Genomic DNA, 16,111 nt, shown 5'->3' on the forward strand with positions numbered 1-16,111 from the left:
CAATCTATCACAGGGAAGTTGCTAAAATGATTTGTAGTGCCATTTGGTCCGCAGCCTGCAGGTACATTGCACCACAAACAGTCAACTTTATTTCTTTTTTTGCAGAATTTGAGGTAGAATGGAGTCTACAAATAGCCCAGGTCGTGATGTCTGTGCTGTTCTCTGCACACATGCAGAGGTGAAAGCTGTTTGTTACAGTTTACAAAGGCTACATGACAGTCGCATGGTTTCTGTAGGGCTCTTGTGATTAAGAGGCTGGTACTTCATAAAGCCTCTCAGAATAGCAGATGGATACTTGATTAAAACAAGAACAGGAGTACTTCTCAGAATAGCAGCCCCAGAGTAGGATCAATTGTCAGACTGCATGACTGTACACTTAACAGTGTTTCCTGGATATGCAGATCTCAGTGTTCATATTCTTAGATACATGAATATTGGCCTGAATCCTGATCAGGGAGGAGTGTTAAGTCGTGTGTAAGTGTTTAAATTGACATTACTGAATGACCATGAATTGGTATGCACGGTGCTCACTCCTGACTCTAAAGATTATGTTGGAGTGGTAATTTTAGTAGTTAAAAACCTCCTCTCTTGTAATGCACACAGTTACAAGCCTGGACGACTTGATCTTCTTGTAGGAAAAGAAGAGAAGCAAAGATAAAGGACATGCAGACACATTGAAGTGAAGTGGTGTTGTTCTTGAGACAGCTCTTTTGATTGAGCTACCTTTGTGTTCTGCTTGTTAGATGTGGGCTGCGGTGCTACAAAGTTTAACATAGTGCAAAGAAAAAATAATGATGTTATTACTTTAATTCTTATCTTCTGGAATGTGGTTTGTGTATAATTATGCCTTTAAAACTTTTTTAGTTATTGCTGTGGAAAAGGTCTGATCATATTCCACGGCTTCAATCCTGTCAGAGCCTCTGCATACACAGAAAGCAATGAAAGAAAACAACAGACAGAGTTTCTGCAGCTGCGATCGGTTAATTATCCCTCCTGGTTTTTGTTGTTGATATTTTTTTTTTTTTTTTTACTTAATTCTAAATTTATGAGTTCAATAGCCAGCTCACCTTTAATACTTCTTTTATATGTGTTACATAGATGAGAGCAGGTATGTGTCATTTTCCTGTCGTCAGGTTAAAGCATCAAACATCTATTAGAATAAAAACAGCTGTTTTTGTTGTGCTTTGTTAGTTTACAGTAAAGTCACAATGGACCAAAACTGCTCAATAAACTGTCTTAACGACAGAAATACATCACCTGAACATTCAATAAGGTAAAATATAAAGAAAAAGTCTGAGCCACTCCAGAGTAATGAGCTAAAAAGCCTTTAATTAATCATGGCTTTAAAAACATGCCTACCCCTTTCAGCCATTAAGACCTTCATCAGGGCGGCACAAAATGGCTACCTTTGGGCTCTTACATTTACAGGTGAGCAGACAGTCATTACATTCAATAAGGTAACTGTGTATGCTGTTGATGGAGGCAGATGAAGGCCTGTTTCTTTTTATATAATGACGCCAAATGTTGATCAACAACAACATAAAATGGCTGCTGAGCTGACTAACATTAAGATCAGGGCTCCTGACGGCTGAAAACAACATGGTCTCTGTTTACCGCCAGTCAGTCGGGAGGGCTTTCACCCAAAACATTATGGGGGGAAGGGTCGGGGACTGCCCCCCTTTATTAAGACTTGGACCACCAAACGAGGTCAAAACAACAGGTCTGAGGGATACAACATTCATATATCCTTCTTAACTATAATATCAAATATTATATGTCCCGTATTAATGCCTGGAGGAATCTTGTAATACGTTTCCAGACACCCCTACTCTGGACCGTACCATTCTTTAACCTTGACCGTTCCCCCGCCTGCCTCACGTCACTCCCACTCATACACGCTCCTGCATCATGATGTAGCATCTGACCTTTAAAGTAAGTAGCTGTCCCTCCAGTTTAATACACTTTAGCAACTTTGATACTCTCAGTCTCTTAATTAGATTTGTATAAATGAAGCTAACACTTGCTAGCCGTTCTTTCATTTCCAATGTTAGCTAAATGGCTAGCTGTGCCTATAACTTAGCATTTCCTCCCCAATATAAAATGTCATATCATCTCATGTTAGCTAACTGGTGCTCAGGCTGAGCTCTGGGACAATGGAGGAGGAGTTGATTTAGAGACATCAACACAGTTTATTCTTGCACTTCAGTAGCCTTTAGTGTGGCTGTGTTGGTTTACCTCATCTGCATAAGTTGGGTTTCAATTGAAGCAGGCCTTTATTTCTGATTCCCTCTGTTTGATAAATATAATGGGTCATATTTTAGAGCGAAGCCTCGTTTCGATGCGCCTCCATGTGTGATGTCCCGGGGGAAAGCTAGCTGCCATCTTTGAAGATAATGGCTGACGGGGAGGAGAGCCCGGGAGAGTCAACTCTAGCTTCTGAGGTCAGTTTTTAAAGGTAGGACTGATTTAATAGGAACTTTTGAAACATTGGCCTAGCACCTACTTAAAAACATGGACCACTCAAAAATCTCATTTGTTCAGCTGATTTCTTACTTGAAAATAGCTTTACAGAAAAAACTAAATACTATACTCAATGCTACATCATCTACATCTATATCGTACAGGATCTTTTCCATGATAGCCATTTGTTTATCAATACTCAATAGAGGGAAATGGAGAAGATGGGAGACACCCTAGCTTTGGCTTTTGTGCCTTTAGATTGAGCCCCAACTATTCATTGATTTAATGTAGGAAACATTACACAAGCTACATTTATTTTTATCTTATGATGCTTTCCCATCCAGGGAACATGCCAACCTTCAACCATGGAAATAACCACCATTTTGTTAATATTAATTTTGTAGTCTAATCATTATGATGTGACTTGGACTGTGGCCTTTTTAAAGTTCAGCGCTACACTAAAGCCTAAGACTCACATTTTGATGAGTTAAACACTACATTTAGTCAGAAATCACAAGTTTGTTTCTGACCACCTGTGAGTCCCGGGGACTCCCTATTATCAGCATCCTGAAAGAAAACAGCTGATGATTTTTGATTGTTTGGTCTGTCCCTTTAATGTTAGTCAGGCACAGGGCGAGATGCTGTACGGTCGTAACACATTTCTTTACCTCCTTGACAGGTTGATAGTTTCTTTGTTTCTGGCACAGCATTGTATGGATCTGTGTTTGAGCTGAGATGATGGTTGGCTGTTGTCTGTCCTCCTGGCAGTTTTTTTTTTAATACTTTCTTTAGGACCCCTGACTACAATCGTTGTTTTGTGGTTCATGTCCAGTGAGCTGGTGAAATGGTTTTGATTTATCATCATGTACTGATTGTCAGCGTTAATCAAGAAGGATACTTACTGAACTTGTAAGACTTCAGTTCACTGAAGCACACGCCTGTGCTGTACCAGGTTCCCTTTAACCCCTGGAGAATTGTCATTGTATAATTCACACTCTGAATTACAATATAAAGCACACACACAATCATTTTGGACAAGAAGCCTTTAATAGCACAGGGCAGATTTCCCACAGTAGGAACCAGGTAAAAATGTATTTGACAAAATGGAACAAAGAAAAAGGAGACAAATTATCCTTGAGTCAGCCGTCTGATAGACGATTAGTTCTCTGTGGTGTTGTGACAGACTTCATGAGACGTAATTTCAGCTGACTGAATCTCTTTTTTCAGTAATTGAACAATCTCATGAAAGGTACAAGATTGTACTTTTTGACAGCTGTGCTGTGCATTGTTTGAGGAAATGGTATAGCCCCAGTCACACAGGACCCCCTGTAAAAGTTCATTTTGCAGGGAAGGTTGATTAAAACCCTCGACTGCAGCCCATGTGGTGGAGTGTACAGGGTCTGACGATTGGGCGGAAACTGTGCAGTGAAGTTCAGGATCAGGGCTTTAAATTGAAAATAAATTAACTATCCATCCCAGAGAAAGTCATTCAGGAAACAATTCAGCTGTTCTCCTGAAGCCTGGCTGTTATCTGCACAATCAAGAGGACTTTCAGCACTACCCACAATGAAATACTCCTTCATTACACTGAACAAGGCCAGTGTAGTTTATTCTACTCTGCAGAGTAAACATGAAATTGTGCAGTGATGTCGACCCCACACACAGTCTGTCCCAGTTTTCACAACAGTGGGGTTGAAATAGCAGCAGAAGTTATCAAACTTTGTTCATAAATGTAAAAAGATTTTAAAAAGCCCAGTAAAATCCTTTAAAAGAAACAGGGCTCACTAGATTACTTCAAGAAAGTCATTATATGTATTTTCAATATGATATTCTGTGTGCCTAAACCTGGACTATTAGATGATGGAGGAATTATAATGGCTAATTTTTGTTTTATCAGCCAAACTGAACATTGCCTGCAGTTTTTCAACTTTCACAACCGTTTAACATATTTCTGAGGATAAAGATTTCAAGAAGACAAGGTTGGCTTTATTTAACAGCTTGAAGCAACAGAGGGATCCTCTGTCAGCCTGGTTTTCAGAAGCATTAGCACGTACTGAGAGCAGATTCCAACAGCAGGCATTTCTTCACTTCAGATTGTTGCGGTCGATGGAAAACACTCAACACCAAATACGATGAAATTGCAGGATAACAGCGCTGCGGACTTCAAAGTGCAAAGTTAGTCTATTCACTCTGTGAAAACATGAAGGTGGAAAAGTCAAAATAGTTTCCCCCGTTTTCCTTCTCCTTTGTGGCAACCCACACCTTCCCATTGCTTCAGTGAACTGGGATGATAGTTGAGGGCAGCTTTCAAGTCAATTCCTCATGTGAAGTCTGACAAGCTCCTCGGTCAGTGGAGGAAACACTGTGATTATTCAGTGACGGTCTCTTGACATCTTCATGTGAGACTTCTTCACTGGTTTATCATTCAGCATCTATGAGATCACTTCAGCTGAGTGTCAGCAGCCAAACCTGCAAAGACATAAAAAATCAAGAGAATCTTTTACATGATGCATTAATATTTACCTCTGTGAATTGTATAAAATCATATCAGCAAATTATTAAACTCACAATTTTTCGCACATTTTTCGTCAAATTAAATCTAAACTGGTAAAAAACACCCACATCTTTTTCTCACCATCATCCCTGTGAATGGAAAACACTGACAAACAGACATAAAGCCATAAGGCAAAAACTAAATTCAACATTTTCTTGCCATGGTTGAATGCACCATCTTCCATATCTGCATTGCTGTGACACAACGGAGGCCTATGTGATTTAAATTCTGTCCTCTGCTTGTGTCCCTGAGGGTCTGTGCAGTTTAAATTCTGGACTGTGTGGACAGTAAGGATCAAATCAAGTCAAATGTAAATACATTTGCGGAGGCAGACACCAAATGTGTAGTATGACCTCAACCCCTGGTAGAGTTTCCTGCTGCTGTCAACATCCATGCCCATTTTAGTGTAAACCAGGGCCTTAAAGGTTGGATTCATGCCTTATGAGCATTTCAATAGGTGAGAATTTATCACCCGTTATACCTCATCCAACTAGGTTTTATTTTATCTGCATCTCTTAAATGTTAAATGTGCAGTATATCAGTGAGACCGGTTTGGAAAATCTAGTTGCAGAAATTCTGTAAAAGTGCTTCTTCCTTCCTGCACCAAACACCACTAAAGGCATTTTTTTAACCAATTCACTTGACTACAGCTGTAGATCTGCTTAAATGCTCCACTTGTCATCTGGTGTAATCCAAGTCTCCAGAAGCCACGAGATCCTAAATTGATTTGAAAAGACGTTATTTGCTCCCTCCATCCGCAGATGAGCTTTCTCACCTACATCAGACAGTCTGCACGCTAACACTTAGGAGGATTAGGAGCTACAGTGAAGATTTTGGTTTAAAAAAAAGGGTTAGGGTTAGGTAAATGACGTCTTTTCAACCCAATTTGGGATCTCAGGGCTTCCAGACACTTGGATCACGCCAGACGAGCTGTTTGGAGCCATTTTATATTTTTTTGGCAGGTGTCCCCAGCTACTTCAATCGTTTAGGAGAAAGCTGCAACGCTGTTTTGCTGTGAAGCTCCAGAAATGTTTTGTGGACTAAGAAACTTCACTTGATTTCAAACAGCATGGTTGTGAGGAGATAATGACTGAATTTCCATCTTTGGCTGAACTTCTTCCTTCCTTTGTTTCCTCTCTTTCCTTCCCATTACATTAGAATGTATATATATAGAGAATACACCAGGATATACTGGCACAACTTGGAGGCTAACAGGTGAGAGAGCAAAGAGTTTTTTGGGGACACCATAACTAAATACAGTTCAGAGGAAAATAAAATGCATCACTGCAGCTCGATGGGCGATCACACCTTCTTCTCTGTTTGTCTGCTGCCTCTTTCAAGCTCTATTGTGAGCACAAAGCAGACCTTTGGAACAGATCTGATTTAATGGGTTTTCTTTTATATTCAAACTATATATGTAACTGAGGCTGTTTGTTCGCCCGTCCGTCTGCTGATCCAGATCTGTCTATCTTCCTGTGATGTGCGGACTGACACACTCAAAGGCGCCACACTTGTCTGATTCCCAGCAATTTTAATGGAACAGATTCTGCTTTAAACTCTCCAATCACTCATCTTGTCACACTGAGTGTTCTTGACCTTGCATCTTCCAACAGAGGGTTGTGAATAGAGTCTCTATCCCCTCTCTTTCTATCTCTCTCTTACTTTTTTTTCACCCCCCTTTCCTCTCATCCAGCCCACCCACCCCTCTTTTGCTTTTGCAAACCACATAATGAGTTCTTGTCTGGTTTAACTGAAATGCTTCTTTTTTCTCTCCTCTCATCTAAAATGCTGCAACTATTGACAAGTTTCTACCTGTCTTCTTCAAACCCATCATTTTCTGTGTGTGTGTGTGTGTGTGTGTGTGTGTGTGTGTGTGTGTGTGTGTGTGTGTGTGTGTGTGTGTGAATGCCACTGTAGGAGGAAAATTAGAGCGCTTGATGTGTTTTTGTTGTGAAGGAAAGAGTGTTTCTGTATAGATTTTTCTTGTCTCTGTTGTAGGAGTCCACTTTACAGTGACATATATAATGTATACAGTTACACATACTTTTGCAGACGTGGATGGTTTCTCATTCGTCAGTGAGCATCGAGGTAAAACATCCAGGATGTGTCCACGACTGTTGAGATTACTTTGAACCTTTTTGATCTCGCAATTTTGGGAGAAAAATCTGTCTAGAATTCATCGCGTCTCCGTTTATGTTCTGCCATCATGATAATCAGACTGACCTCTCTTTCACATATGCTTTCATGAACATTGTTTTGTTGTGTCACTCATCTTCCATACGGTACAGTACTACAGGCGTACTATGCACATATAGGGAAGTAGATTTAAGATAAAAGATGCAGATCTCCTTTCCCCTTCATCTCTTCATATCACGCTGCATCCTCTGTTGTATAAGCTGCACATCTCTGCAGTCAAATGCCTGAAGAAGCTGTATGCTACCTTAAAACTTTGCATATTGATGGGAAAGTAAATATCACACACAAACACACACATACATATAGATAGATATTTGAAGTGTATGATAGAAAAGAATACATCACATTTTGATGCCTGTGAAATAGCATGAGCGTGTTGCAACGTCGACGTCTGGCCTGTTGGTCGTGAGTTGCTCAGAGATTCAAACCTGACAGAAAGGAAGCGTCAGGAGATCAGTGTGTCTCTGAGCTGGTACAACAATCATCGTTACAACATTAATCGATTAACTATCACACTATGTGACCTTCATAACAATTAAATGAGTAAATGTTATTACTTCCTCTACACCGCTGGTCTCTCTCACTACCTCCGTCTCCCTCCTCTTCTCCTACTTCCTACTTCCACTGATATCCTACTTCGACAACTTTATTTTGTGTGCAATGAGGCACACCCTCACTTTCTTAAATTAACCATTAAATAATGCAGTATATTGGCCTAAGGTGCTCACCTGCAAATATTTTAATTACCAACACAAATGAATATCTTCATAAATAACTGAGCAATATAAACAGTAATGATTGGGTATGTAAAAGTTCCCAAAAAAGGTTTATTTCATTTATTTTCAACAGACAGTTTCAATAACTAGTGAAGCTCAGGCAGGGGGAGTTTGGCCGACTCATCAAACTCACCCGCCAGCAGACTCAAGATCTTTCTTCTTGAAATGACATGCTCCAAAGCAGTAACCAAAGGAGTCTGTTACTGAGATGCCTGTGAAATGAAAATAATATTGAAAATTATTTGAATATGCTTAAGTTGTATTATTATATAGCTGTTGTTGAAACTGGAACCTGCCAGAACCTGGACATGCCTGGCATCAGATGCGGTCCTGGTGATGTGTTGTTCCAAGTCATTATTTGTGTATATAACTGTTCCAAACTCAACAAAAGTCGACTTTCAAGCAGTCAACAGTGACTTGAAGCACGAGACATGATGTGTTTACTGAGTTCATAGTTGATATAAACCTCAGTCTCCCCTTAACCTTGCTTTTAATATGTAAAGCGAACCACACACAGGACTCAAGGACCCTAAGAAAGAAGAGTCATCACGTCACTGAATCTCACTTTGGTGCAGGCTGTGGTGGTTCGACTTCTGATGAAGAGATGCCTCCAGAAAATGAAAGAACACATTTCAGAGAGAAGGTTAAAGACTGACATTTTGCAATTACAATGCAAACAGCAGCACGAACAAGAGCCTTTTACTACACAAATTTGTGGAACGAACAACTTTTGGATAAAAAAATCAGTGGTTAACCTCCTTTCTGAAGTGTGTTCTTTCATTTTCTGGAGGCATTTCATCATCGGAAGTCATACGACGTAGATAAGTTGGGTTTTAGTGTGTTTCTCCATCATCTCCCACTGACTTCAACACAGCTGTCACCACAGTCTGGCCACAAAGAGAGATCCAGTGATGTAATGACCCTTCCTCTCTCGGTCTTTGGCATCGAAACACTTTGCACGTAGGTTTCCCATCAAAATGTAATTTGAAAACAAATTTGTTTTATATAAACGTAATTTCTACGAGACCCGGTTGTTCACTCGTCTAAATTTGAACTGCCTTTACCTATGATTGAAACGGACGACTAGAAAACGAAAAAGGCCAAGTGATGGTGGTGTAACTCATAAGATTAAAGCAACACTCTACAGTGTGACTGCTCTGCCTTTGTTAGAGGTGGTGACTTTGCTATGCTACTGTACTTCAAGTATTAAGATTAGGTTAATAATTTGTGTTGTCCTGCAGCCATTTGTATTTAATCAGAAGTCTCTGGACTGCAGATAAAATACATACCGGGGAGAGTCAGTGTTTCCCTATTTGGTTATTCTCCTTTCATATTCAGCTACATTGACACTGCAGGCAACAAACATCCACATCACAGCGCGCGCACACACACACACATACACACACACACGCATGGGTAATGCAAAAGCAAACACACACACCAAGGTGCATGAACACACATTATCACACCCACACTCACACGCGCACAAACACACTGGGGCACCACCATTCAATGTCACAGCCATTTTGCTATCATCTCAGACATGGTTAGTATTCTGTCACAGTGCCCAGTGTAGTATGAAGCAGTGCTCATTTGTATGTTGATAAAATGTAATCTCCCAGGTGCCTGGCTGAATTTGTGAACACTATCCTTCTGACATTTGCAGAATGCCAAGCAACACATTGCTCTGCCAGCCAGGGTGGAAGTGTGTGTGTGTGTGTCTTTGTGTTTTTCTGCCAAAATGTATGCGTGTGACAACGTCTGTTTGTGTCGCATGAGCCAGTCAAGACCTATTAATTTGTGTTGTTGTTTTCATACATGAATCTTTGTGTGTGTGTGTGTGTGCCTGCCCTTGCTTTTCTCTGTGCATTAGTGTTTGAGTGTTTTTTTCGTGCTAGTCTTTATTTCCTCTCTTGTCCCAAGAGGTATGTGAGGGATTAAGCCAATGTTTGCTCAAGACAAGAGATAAGATGTTAATGCGCGTGTCTAATAGGAATTAAGTTTTACAATCTTTCACAACAAAGCGTCGAGTAGCTTAGCTGGTTTAATGAAGACTCACTTTAACTTCATTTTCGTCTGTTCACCGACCTGTTTGCTTAAGTGTTGGTGAGCATGTAGCAATTTCATGAATGTTTAAAATCCTTTTAAACCAGAGAGAGCTAAAAAATGTGCAGATCAGTTCTATCAGAGTGTTTGATTTGATGTCGTGCTGCTTTGTCATTGTGATGGTTTAAAATCTGCCTTATCAATGAGGAGAGGCTTATGATATATGACAGTGATGGTAGGCTAACTTATTATTTGGTTAGGCTACTGTTTATGTCTTTATGACCAGAAGTTACGACATCCTGATGGATAAGATGATGAGTTAAAGCAGCAGACTAAACATTGTCTGCTATATTGTGCTAGCATTCGTGTGTAGCTACAGTACGAACATACCTAAGTGTAAAATAACTAATAACGCTGGGCTGGGTCTAGACACTAGACACGGTAACCGTTCACGATGGGTTGTTTTATGTGTGTTTGTATGTTGTACAGAGAGTGATGTTGTATATCTGAGATAAAAAGCTTCTGTATCAAGGACAGAAGTGTTGCACTGACATTGACAGTGAGGTCAGCTTGCTCACTTGCGTCATGAAACTAATTGTGTTATCAGGTAACACTGACCTTTTGAAACGTGTCCTGTTTGTAATTTATCCGAATGATGAATCCTTCTCATTCAGCAGACCCGTGAGATTCCCACCGCTCCTTCTTATAATTTCTGCACATCTTTACCCCAAAAACTACTGAATGATGGTTTACTCTGCTTTATCTGCAACAGCACACCTGAGGTAAAGTGGTATGATGTTGTTTTAGATATCAAACCAATCATAAAATGATCCTTGTCGTTTTCCAAAACAAACAGGCACGAGAAAACCGGGTCATTCTTCAGTTTGTGGCATTGTGGAGTCGTTCACAAAAATGTCCCACATATGCAGCGCTCACTCCCCTCAGGCAGGTACAATAATTTTTCCCAGAAAGCTATGGGTTTTGCAAAACAGTGATGTCTTGCCGCTGGAGTTGTACCCTCTCTGCCTGCACTTCAGCCTCTTCCTCTGCAGACGTTTCAGGGAGCTGTCACTGAAAATGTGATCTGCCACGCATACACAGTTTTGATCTGAGTTTTAATAGTTATGAAGTTTATTTGCACTTAATGAGACAATCAATTGTGATATCATATGTATTTTTTACTATTTCAAGCCAAATTTCCGGAGGCTGTAAATAAATATCTGCCTGTTGTGACTGGAAATGGAAACTTCAGCTTGATTAGCCTGCGAGCTACAGCTGATAAAACATCCAGTGACAGCTCTAATGTAAGTCAATAAATATCTATGGTTGCTGGCTGGAAATTAGAAGATGCTTTTCAACCCAAATGTTTTAGAAATAACTGAGAATCTTTTTACGAAAATAGTCACTGTCATCACTGTGAAATGAAAACCTCAGCAGAGCAAACAGTCATTTTGTCTTTGATTCCTGCTGCTGCCAAAACTGAAAGCAAAGAAATGATAGTCCAGTAAATTAGCCACTTGTGACTGAAAATGCAACTTTTGTTTGCTAATATTGGCTATTGGACCGTAGAAAATAACGTGTAATCACAGAGAGAAGTGTACCAGTGACTGTGATACAGCCTTCTCTCTCAAATAGTGAGTTTATCTGGGTTTTGTTCATCTGCTCTGAACACATATTGCCACTTGAAGCAGTGTGACCTATGTGTCATGTCATGTTGCTACAATTCTCGCCTTGGGCACTGAGATACAGAGACCAAGTCATCTGTCTCAAAGACAGTGGCGTTTAAAGTATCAGTGAGATCTTGGTGTCCCTCGTCTTCTTCCTCTTCCTCTCTCTCCCTCTCCCTCTCTGTCTGTCTGGGTACAGTCGTTCCCCGAAGGAGTCGTGTCAAACAGAGAGGAGCTGATATCAAAGGTTGTGTTAGCCCCCTACGGGTTCGGGATCAGAGGGGTCGAGCCAGGAAGAAGCAAAATGAGACGAGCAGAGAAGAGGAGCAGAGGAGGAAGGAGAAGAGAGCTGGAAAGTGGAGAGGAGAAATTATTTTGGGGGGGTGGGGGGGATCTGCCATATTGCCATTTTGCAGCGGGGCAGAGGGGGCAGATGAAAGGGGAGGAGGAAGGAGGGAAAATGTAGAATAGGGGAAGGAGGAAGAGGAGAGGGCTGTGGGAGACAAATGTGCTGTAAACCAATGTGAGAGAAGGAACAACCAGCAGCCCAGGAACAAAAGACAGTACAGCTGTCATCATCTCCTGCCAGGGTCTTTTATTTGTCCTTCGCTGTCACCGGTGAAGAGATGGCAGAGGAGGAGAGCAGGCATGGAGGAGATTACATGAAATGTCTGTTCTCAAGGGAAATGAGATGTAAAATACAGTTATCAAAAAAATCATCTTTACACTTCAAGTTAGCATCAACAGAACTTATCTATTACAGTGTCGACACTGTCAGTGTTTTTTAAATTATTCTTTTAGTTCCTGACGTTAGTAATCCTCTAGTTTTCATCTAGCGCCATCATCCAAATGTTTAATGTCATTATTATTTGTCCGGTACTTTGGTTTATGACCAAATAACAACAAAATAAAGACATTTCTATTAGTCTCAGCCATACTTACTAGGGATGAGTGAGTACACCGTTATCTGTATCTACATCTGTTAAGCCAGCTGAATTATCTGTATTCGTATACATACTTGAAATGGGCAGTTCTTAAATAGCAAGTTGTTAATTTAAGTCTGAAACTGATATGGGTAGATCAACCCAATCTGCAGAACAAATGTTCCCAGTGTACGTTTCTGAAACCACTGATATTTTGTAACTGTATATGTCTTTACGATGCAACTTAACCCGTCTTTCACTACAATTTTAAATTTTATGTTGCGACAACACTGTGCCGAACTTCAGGCACAAGAACCACTTGGCTTTGGTGGGAAAAGTTTCAACCTTGATCCCTGTTTTAAGTTTAATTTAACAATTAATAGTTACATTGCAGTTTGATCTTTACAATCCACATGAACCACATGAAAATAAACAGAATACGATATCAGTGATGTTGGGAAACATTTTGTCTTTTACTGATGTTTTGCTCATATTCATATTAGTAGAATCTGAAATACACTGATGGATAAATGTATTTAAATCAAATCGCGTCCAGCACTAGTAGCTCTTGCTTGCATGAGAATTAGTAAGAAAGAAATTAAATGAAAACATATTTATGATCTAACACTGTCAAGACCTCGCTTAGCAATTCAGCGGCCAAAGAGAAAATATAGTTTCACAGAACTTATTCAGATATTAATGGTTGTATAAGCCAGAATATAGTTGGCAGGCGGATGGTTTCTGCTTGGCAGTGTTTTCTTCAGCCCAGCTGGAGTGTTAAAGGTCAAGAGCGATGGGGAGATGTTTACAGCGCAAATTACATACAAGCACAGAAGCCTGGGGAGAGCTTACAGGCTCCAGTGGGCCTGACTTGACTCATTAGTTAGAACTGCTGCAGCTCCATCAGTGTGCAAAGCCATGAGATCTGACAACAGCACTTCATAAATAAAGCGGTGGAGTTTTTGGATTTAGTTTTCATTATAGAGTGTGAGTTTCAATGAAGACGTGCTCAAGTATCTCCTCGGCTGAAGTAACCTGCACCTCGAGGGAAAAGCTCTCCAGAGTCACTGTTTTAATGTGCAGCTTTTTACCTTGAGGCAGTGAAAATACAAGTTCCTCTCACAACAGTTGGCACTTATAACTGGATGAGCTGTCCAGTCTGAAACAACCATGTATCTGAGGTCATTCTGTAGCCATTTTGACACGAGAGAGGACAACACATGACAACAACAACACTATCTTAAATATATATTTTTTAGTCCTGCACAGTCTCTAAAGTGCTTTCCTGAACAATAATAAGAAAGAACAGGACAGGTTCTAGTTTTTTATCAATAAATCAGTTCAGGGTGATACCAAAAACCAAATACCAGGAAGAGTATTTATCAATTATACATAAGACAATGAGGGTATAATAATAAAAGTCTCTCCATTGGTTCCCTGGTCGAGGTGTGTTGTGTGACTGCAGTGTGACCTGTGGTTTCATTAGTGAGTCGTGAACTTCAGTCTCTCAGACAGGCGTTCCTGTGTGCTGCACTGCCTCCAGTGTGTTTGTAGTGCCCTCAGTAGTCTCCTGCAGGCACAGAAGTGGGCGGTGGAAAAGCTTCAGCTTGTATATATAATCACTGCTGTAATGTGATGCTAGTAGGTCCCTGATGTAGGTCACCAGGTTGGAGTATTTCAGCTTGGGGCTGAGATTAAATCACCTGCTGTGCAATAGACCTACTGACTACCAAGGATGCTGCATTGCCGCTGCTGCTTCTCCTCTGCTATGCCTTACAGCTTTATCTCTACTCATTTTCATTTGCAGAGTCTGTCATTAGATCTGAATCTGACTTCTGCCTAAAACATTTTATCTGATATTTAGAAATAATTGTAGTATTTTTACTTTTTTTGCACATTTAGATTGCTCATATCAACAACAATCTTGGCTAATTTGTTTGAGGTATTCATTTTGGTAGAGCCGTTTGAATTCCCTGTGTGTTCTCTTGCGTTTACATGGCACCAAAATTTGCGGGTCACACATTTCATTTTATTACAAAATTACAGGGTATTTTACTGCTCAGTCTTTAAGAAAATATTCTGCCTTTTTTTCCCAAAGCTTGACAAGTAAGAGCTGCTACAAAACAGCTTTTCTTAACCATTCAGCCAAAATAAATCAGCATAAAATGGAGAAATGAAGAGATTTTACTGAAAAGTACATGTCCTTGTAGACGGCACAGCAAAACAAAACAAACAATGAACGAAAGAATGATTTTAAGGCTGAGAAATATAGTCATTCAGTGTATTTAGTTTATCCTTTGGGTGGCACATTGTTATTCAGTTGATATATTCCAGGTGTTATCTGTGAGCAGCTCAGAGCTTCACCAGCAGCACAACTACATTAGCTAAAACACTGAGATTAAGATTCTCAGGAATCTGTAACATTGATTATTGATCAGTGTTGCTTTGGTGTAACAGAACTGCATATTTCTGTTCCCGAAAACTGAATCTCCACCACTTACATCATGGTCTGTGACTGATGGTAAATCCAGTCGTTGACCTCATTGTCTTTGCTGTAAGTTATTAAATGAGACAAACTTTGTCGACTTGAACGATTCTCCTCCAGAGTAACTTTAACTTCAGATCTTAACTCCAGATAATTCATAAATAACCAAACCTGCACACTGCTAATAATAATGAATGGACAAGTTAAAAACGCAGCTCTCATTCAATGAAACTAAATATAACAATGACCTCAGTGTGTAATGTATAGAGCAGAGTATGAAAGTACCAGCTCTGGGAGTAGATAGAGGGGAGATGGAGAATAGACTCTGCCACTGAGTCTATTAGCAATTAAGAATCCCGATCTCCCTCCATTCTCCTTGAACTGTATTGGACAGCAGAGACTGTATCTCAGCGTTCAATTGGTCACTGTCAGGACACTGTGAGCCCGACTGTCCAACTGAAATCAGGCTGGTGCTCAATATAATGGATTCCTATTGGTTTCTGCCGGCGAGACAAACGACATTGGAGAGGTGAGAAAAATGGCTTATTGACGAGTGTCTGAAAGTGTGGTGGCTCTCAGGGTGAGAAGCCAGCATGCGCTCTCTCTCTCTCGCTCTCTCTCTGTCTCTCTCTCTCTCTCTCTCTCCCTCACACACACTCGCACACACACACACACACACACACACACACACACACACACACACACACACACACACACACACACACACACACACGGATCTTGTTAGGACATTTCATTGACTTACATCAATTCCTTAGAGGTTCAACCCTACAATTAGTAGTTTACCTTGTGGGCAGAAGCCTTTTGTCTCCAGATGGAAAGTCAGTCCCTTTAATGTTGTGTGTGTGACTGTGTCGAACTGTGGTGGAAGTTGATAGAAGGCTTTTTTATGCAGATGCCTGAAACCCATCATGGATGTGCAGCAAGAAAGATATTTATAGTTATTCTATACCAGGGCTCCTCCACATCAGGACTCTGGTCTGGAC

The 16,111-nt window shown here is 40.4% G+C and overlaps 1 long non-coding RNA gene across 2 annotated transcripts in view; it reads left to right on the top strand.

Moving 5' to 3' along the window:
- The first annotated feature begins 1,894 nt into the window (after positions 1–1,894).
- Positions 1,895–16,111, top strand: part of LOC311255111 — a 140,655-nt gene continuing 126,438 nt past the window's right edge. For both annotated transcript variants that reach the window (XR_014622320.1, XR_014622321.1), the window contains exons 1-2: positions 1,895–1,932; positions 2,322–2,441. This is a non-coding gene — a long non-coding RNA (uncharacterized lncRNA). The remainder of the gene's footprint in view (positions 1,933–2,321; positions 2,442–16,111) is intronic.

Source organism: Pagrus pagrus, assembly GCF_965226575.1.
Source record: "Pagrus pagrus genome assembly, chromosome: 3".
NCBI classification, from domain to species: Eukaryota; Metazoa; Chordata; class Actinopteri; order Spariformes; family Sparidae; genus Pagrus; species Pagrus pagrus.